This window comes from Loxodonta africana, chromosome 19, assembly GCF_030014295.1.
Source record: "Loxodonta africana isolate mLoxAfr1 chromosome 19, mLoxAfr1.hap2, whole genome shotgun sequence".
Taxonomy (NCBI): Eukaryota; Metazoa; Chordata; class Mammalia; order Proboscidea; family Elephantidae; genus Loxodonta; species Loxodonta africana.
The window spans coordinates 44,536,459-44,543,544 of record NC_087360.1 but is presented as its reverse complement, the minus strand read 5'-3'; positions in this window follow the sequence as shown (position 1 = coordinate 44,543,544).

Genomic DNA, 7,086 nt, shown 5'->3' with positions numbered 1-7,086 from the left:
GGTATTTAGAACCAAAGCTGGGGAAGGATGCACAGATCTGGTTTCTGCTCTGGCTCTATGATAACTGCGTCATCTTGGGCAGGCTTGTTAACATCTCTGAACCCCTGAGGAGGGAGATGTTTCTACCTGTGGGGGGAGAACAGGGAAAGTTATAATCAGGGCCTGGATCACTGTATATTTTGGTTAATTTTTAAATATGTTGCTTCTTTAGACTATAAGTTCTTAAAAAGCTGACACTGAATATTTGATACATATGAATGCAATCAAAGATCTGAGCTGAATAAATGAGTATTTCCCTAAGGGTCTTGTTATAAGTATTCAAAATTTTCGAAAGTCCCTCCCCAACAGTACTGTGTCTCTTATGTCCTGAGTTTTCAGTAGGGAAGAGGGGCAATGCCCTGGACTCAGGTAAAAGGGGAGTGAGCGCCCTCTTGTGTCCTTTCTCTGCTGGTGTCAGTGGATCAGGAAGAGATTAAAAAATGAACATTTCAGATCTTTTGATGACATTCAGTTACAGGCAAAAGCTAATCATGTGCCTATTGTGTAAAAGAAAATGTGGAAATACAGCGTGAAACAGATACTTCAAAGAATATCTAATGTAGGGGGAGTAATAAGACACATGCAGAAATAACCATCATAGAATACAGACTGAGTGAAATGGACAGAGTGTATGTGACTACAGAAGGATCAAGATTTACATCAATGTAATCAATATCACTAAGTTTACACACGAAAAAAGTTAAATTGGCAAATGTATTATATGCATATATATGTGCATATATATATACATACATAGTAACAATAACAAAAAGGAATGAATTCTTAAAGAAAAAAGATTTACATCAAAATGGAAAGTTGGTTGGTTAGGAAGGAGCTCTAATTGGTAGCGGGCTTTTTTTTTTTTTTTGGTTTTTCTTTTATGGCTTCAGCTCCAGGTTGTCTCTGATATGGAGAGGTTGGTCTCCAGGCAGGGACCACAACAGGCCTTCCAGCTGTCAGACTCCCCAGGCACCTTCGAGGTTTAGACAAGCCCTGCTATGTACTCTCTCTGTTTGGGAGGGAGGTCCTGGAACTCATTTTGGTCTCCTTTCTTCCTTGTAGTATCATTCCCATAGTTATCTATCTCTTGAGTTTCATCTCCTGACATCCCTGTCCTACATCTTTAAACTGGTTATTGACTGGGTCACTGTCTCCATGGCTTCTCCTGGCCTTGATGCTGGCAAAGATAATTATACAGGTCCTTCCAGTTTTAGGGTTTTTAGCAAATATAATAAATGTAAGGAAGAAGTAAAAGTATTCCTATTTGCAGATGATATGATCTCATACACAGAAAACCCTAAAGAATCCACAAGAAAACTACTGGGACTAATAGAAGATGTCAGCAATGTATCAGGATACAAGAAAAACATACAAAAATCGGTTGGATTCCTCTACTCCAACAAAGAGAACTTTGAAGAGGAAATCACCAAATCAATACATTTACAATAGTCCCCAAGAAGGTAAAGTACTTAGGAAAAAATCTAACCAGAAACGTAAAAGACCTATACAAAGAGAATGACAAGATGCTACCGCAAGAAACAAAAAGAGACCTACAAAGTCAAAAAAACATACTTAATTATGCATAGGAGGACTCCAAATTGTGGAAATGTCAATTTTACCCAAAGCGATCTACAGATACAATGCAATCCTGATCCAAATTCCAACAATATTTTTTAATGAGGTGGAGAAACAAATCACCAACTTCATATGGCAAGGGAAGAGGCCTTGGATTAGTAAAGCATTACTGAAGAAGAACAAAGTCAGAGGCCTCACACTACCTGATTTGAGAACCTATTATATTGACATGGTAGTCAGAACAGCCTGATACTGGCGCAACAACAGACTCATAGACCAACGGATCAGAATTGAGAATCCAGATGTAAATTCATCCACCTATGAGCAGCTGATATTTGACAAAGGCCCAAAGACCATTTAATGGGGAAAAGACAGTCTCTTTAACAAATGGTACAGACATAACTGGATATCCACTTGCAAAAAAATAAAACAAGACCCATACCTCACACCATGCACAAAAACTAACTCAAAATGAATCACAGACCTAAATATAAAATCTAAAATGATAAAGATCATGGAAGAAAAAATAGGGACAATGCTAGGAGGCCTAATACATAGCATGAACAGAATACAAAACATAACTAACAACACACAAACACCAGAAGAGATACTAGATAACTGGGAGCTCCTAAAAATCAAATACTTATGCTCATCAAAAGACTTCACCAAAAGAATAAAAAGGCAACCTACAGACTGGGAAAAAATTTTTGGCTACAACATAACCGATCAGGGTCTAATCTCTAAAATATACAAGATACTGCAAAACTTCAACCACAAAAAGACAAATAACCAAATTAAAAAATGGGCAAAGGATATGAACAGACACTTCACCAAAGAAGACATTCAGATAGATAACAGATACATGAGGAAATGCTCACGATCATTAGCCATTAGAGAAACACAAATCAAAACTGCAATGAGATACCATCTCACCCCAACAAAAAAAAAACAAGGCTGGCATTAATCCAAAAAGTACAAAACAATAAACGTTGGAGAGGCTGTGGAGAGATTGGAACAATTATACACTGCTGGTGGGAATGTAAAATGGTACAACCACTTTGGAAATCGTTTTGGCGCTTCTTAAAAAGAAGTACCATACGATCCAGCAATTCCACTCCTTGGAATATATCCTAGAGACATAAGAGCCTCACACGAATAGATATATGCACACCCTTGTTCATTGCAGCACTGTTCACAATAACAAAAAGATGGAAACAACCTAGGTGCCCATCAACAGATGAATGGATAAACAAATTATGGTATATTCACACAATAGAATACTATGCAACCATAAAGAACAATGATGAATCCGGGAAACATCTCAAAACATGGATGAATCTGGAAGGCATTATGCTGAGTGATATTAGTTAGTCACAAAAGGGCAAAAATTGTATGAGACCACTATTATAAGAACTGAAGAAAAGGTTTAAACACAGAAGAAAATATTCTTTGATGGTTATGAGGGTGGGGAGGGAGGGAAAGGGGAATTCACTAACTAGATGTTGTTGTTGTTAGGTGCCGTCGAGTCGGTTCCGACTCATAGCGACCCTATGCAGAACAGACCAACTAGATAGTAGACAAGAATTGTCTTAGGTGAAGGGAAGGACAACACACAATACAGGGGAAGTCAGCACAACTGGACTAAACCAAAAGCTAAGAAGTTCCCTGAACACAACCAAACACTTCGAGGGACAGAGTAGCAATGGCAGGGATCTGGGGACTATAGTTTCAGGGGACATCTAGGTCAATTGGTATAACAAAGTTTATTAAGAAAATATTCTTCATCCCACTTTGGTGAGTGGCATCCAGCCACTGAGATGCATCAATTTGTCCCAACCCACCTGGAGCAAAGGAGAATGAAGAACAGCAAAGGCACGAGGAAAATACTAGCCCAAGAGACAAAAAGGCCACCACATAAACCAGAGACTACATCAGCCTGAGACCAGAAGAACTAGATGGTGCTGGGCTACCACCAATAACCGCCCTGACAGGGAACATAAGAGAGAGTCCTTGAGAGAGCTGGAGAAAAGTGGGCTGCAGAACTCAAATTCTCATAGAAAGACCAGACTTAATGGTCTGACTGAGACTGAAGGAACCCCAGAAGACATGGCCCCCAGACTCTGTGTTAACCCAGAACTAAAACCATTCCCGAAGCCAACTCTTCAAAGATTAGACTGGACTATAAGACATAAAATTATATTCGTGAAGAGTGTGATTCTTAGTTAAAGAAGATGTACGAGACTAAATGGGCATCCCCTGTACAGAAGCGAGATGAGAAGGCAGAAAGGGGTAGGAGCTGGTTGAATGGTAACCGGAAATCTGGGGTGGAAAAGAGGAGTGTGCTGTTACATTATAGGGATAGCAACTAGGGTCACATAACAATGTGTATATAAATTTTTGTATGAGAAACTAACTTGAGCTGTAAACTTTCACCTAAAGCACATTAAAAAAGAAAGAAAGAAATCCCTTGTAAACATTGTTCCTGAAAGCACCCTTCTGCTGGACTCTTAGAGACCTAAAGGGGTACACCCCCTCCCTCGGTCTGCTTCCTCCTCTGCTCTTTCTACTCATTCCTCCTCTACCCATTCAGCCCAAATGCTAATGAAGATGGAATCAAACCATGGCAGTAGATGTGAAAAAAAATCCAAGCAGGTAGAAACTAGTGTTCATTGGGGAAGCAACATGGTGAAAGGAGCAATCTTTGGAGTCAAATCTGGGTTTTTAAACTCAACTCTGCTTCTTAGAGGCTGTGGCCGCTTTATCCTGAATTCTCCACCAATAAAATGGGGGTAACAATAACTACCTACCACAGAAGATTCTTATGATGATTAAATAAAATATAGTACATCAACACTTCAGGAAGTATCTAGTTTAATGAATAATTAATCTAGTCCTCCTCCCCTTCACTCCCCAAACTCTTTGTTATCTTGTAGTGTCTATAAGTCTCATGGCCACGGCTGAGACCCCTGGGTCAGTTGCACAACTACTGAGATTACCTTCAGGGAAGCAGAAGAATAGCTGCTTTGTTTTCTAGTGTAGGGTGGTGTGGGGAAGGTATTTATTTCCAAACCATCCTAATTACTTCCAACATCTTTTCCAGTTGCCCAAGCCAGAAATCTGGGAGTCATCTCCGATTTCTCCTTCTGTTTCATCTCCCACATCTACATTTCTAAGTTCTGTCATTTCTTAAGACCTTCTAAATCTAATTCTCTCCACCCTCTTTCACTACTTTAGTTCAAGTTGCCATTGTCTCTTGACTGAAAACTGCAATGGCTTTCTAACTGGTCTTCAGTATTGTCCCTCTTCTTAATTATCCTGCAGCCGGAGCTCTTTTCTAAGTGCAAGTCTTAACAAGTCATTTCCCTGTTTAAAACCTCTTTAAATTAGTTGCTCAGCTACTTTCAAGATAAAATCTTGACTTATTAGTGTGGCTCAGCTTCCTGTTGTGGCCTGTGCCTGCCTTTCCAGCCTTCATTTTCATCAACCCTGCCATCAATCCCCACTCCTCTATATTCCTCTGTACTCCAGGTAACCAGTTGCCACTGAGTTGACTTAAATTCATGGCGACTCAATGTGTGTGAGAGTAGAATTGTGTTCCATAGGATTTTTAGGAAGTAGATCACCAGGCCTTTCTTCTGAGGTGCCTCTGGGTGGCTCACACCTCCAACTTTTTGGTTAGCAGCTAAGCATGTTAACCCAGGGACTGTATGCTCCAGCCAGACTAGACTATCTATAATCCCAATAATAAGTCACAGTAACTGAGGGGTTTTCTGGGACATGGGACTTTTAGTACTAAAAACAGGAAAGTCTTGGACAAACTAGGATGGTTGGTCACCCTAGTTTTGCCTGGAGTCTCTGCAGCTCTTATTCCTCTCTTTGGAATGCCCCTTGTCTGCCCCGCCTCCTATTTATTACTCATCCTCCGGTTACAGCTTAGATGTCACCTCTGCAATCCCCATGGAGTTGTGTATCCATCCCTTCTATAAGCTCTCACAGCATCCTCTTCTTTCAGCTATCACTGTATTGTGATTGCTGCTGTCTCCCTTGTAGTTACAAAGTCATTGAGGGCAGGAAGTTTTTTTTTTTTTTTCTTCATGTTTTTATTCCCAGAGCCTAGCATAGAGTCTGGCACATAGTAGATGCTCAATAGTTTTGTTGGATTAATGGATATCAATATCAATTTATCTTTATATTATCAGTTGTCTGGCTAGTTCGTATCACTATAAACTAGAGGACCCTGGCATTATGACCTAAAGGTGGGCAAGAGTCACACAGGGAACCAACCTGAGGTGAATAGTACATTCCAGAACTGGTGGCAATAATATTGCTCATCCCACATATTCTTTCAGAGCCTTGCAACTCTCCTGCCTATGTTTCTTCTCCTTGAAACTAGACAAGCCTCTGTGACTGTTATGGATTGAACTGTATCCCCCCAAAATGTGTGTCAACTTGGCTAGGTCTTGATTCCCAGTATTGTGTGGTTGTCCTCCTTTTTGTGATTGTAATTTTATGTTAAGAGGATTAGGGTGGAATTGTAGCACCACCCTTACTCAGGTTACCTCTCTGATTCAATGTAAAAAAAGCTTCCCTGGGGTGTGGTCTGCACCACCTTTTATCTCTTAAGAGATAAAAGGAAAGGGAAGTAAGCACAGAATTGGGGACCTCATACCACCAAGAAAGCCGTGCCAGGAGCAGACCCGGGGTTCCTGTGCAAAGAAGTTCCTAGTCTGGGAGAAGATTGATGAGAAGGCTGGTAGAAAGAGAAAGCCTTCCCCTGGAGCTGATGCCCTGATTTTGGACTTTTAGTCTACTTTACCATGTGAAAATACACTCATCTTTGTTCAAGTCATCCACTTGCGGTATTTCTGTTATAGCAGTACTAGATAACCAAAACACCTATGTGTTGTAAATCCTTATCTATGATGTTAAGGAGCCAGGATTAGAGGCAGTTATGTTAATGTGGCAGGACTCAATATACAGGATTAGCTTGTATTTTGAATCAATCTCTTTTGAGATATAAAAGAGAGAAGTGGGCAGTAGGATCTCAAAGGGTGGGGCCATGGCCTCCAAGGTTTCAAAGAGTCAGATCTTCACCAACTTGGTTCTGGACTGCCATTCACAAGTGCCGGGGGATGGAGCTGGATCTGCTGGCTAAAGCTGAGGAGGCAGGGCTTCCATGGCCAAGGGGCAGAAGTGTCGGGCCTGCCAGAGCTGAAGGGGTAGGGTCACCAGTCAGATGGACTAGGAGAATGGGGCTGCCCAAATCTGAGGGAGCAGAATTGCTGTCCCAGTAGGCCTGGAAGGCAGAGCTGAAGCTCAGGGCTGAGGGGCCTCCACCCAAATCCAGACAGTGTGGCCAACACCCAGAGTCTGGAGGGCAGGGCCATTGCCTAAATGGTCTCAGAGAACAGAAAATTATTTTCAAGCCTTGAGGGCTAATATAATGTGTTCTGCTGACTTGCTTGGTGCCTA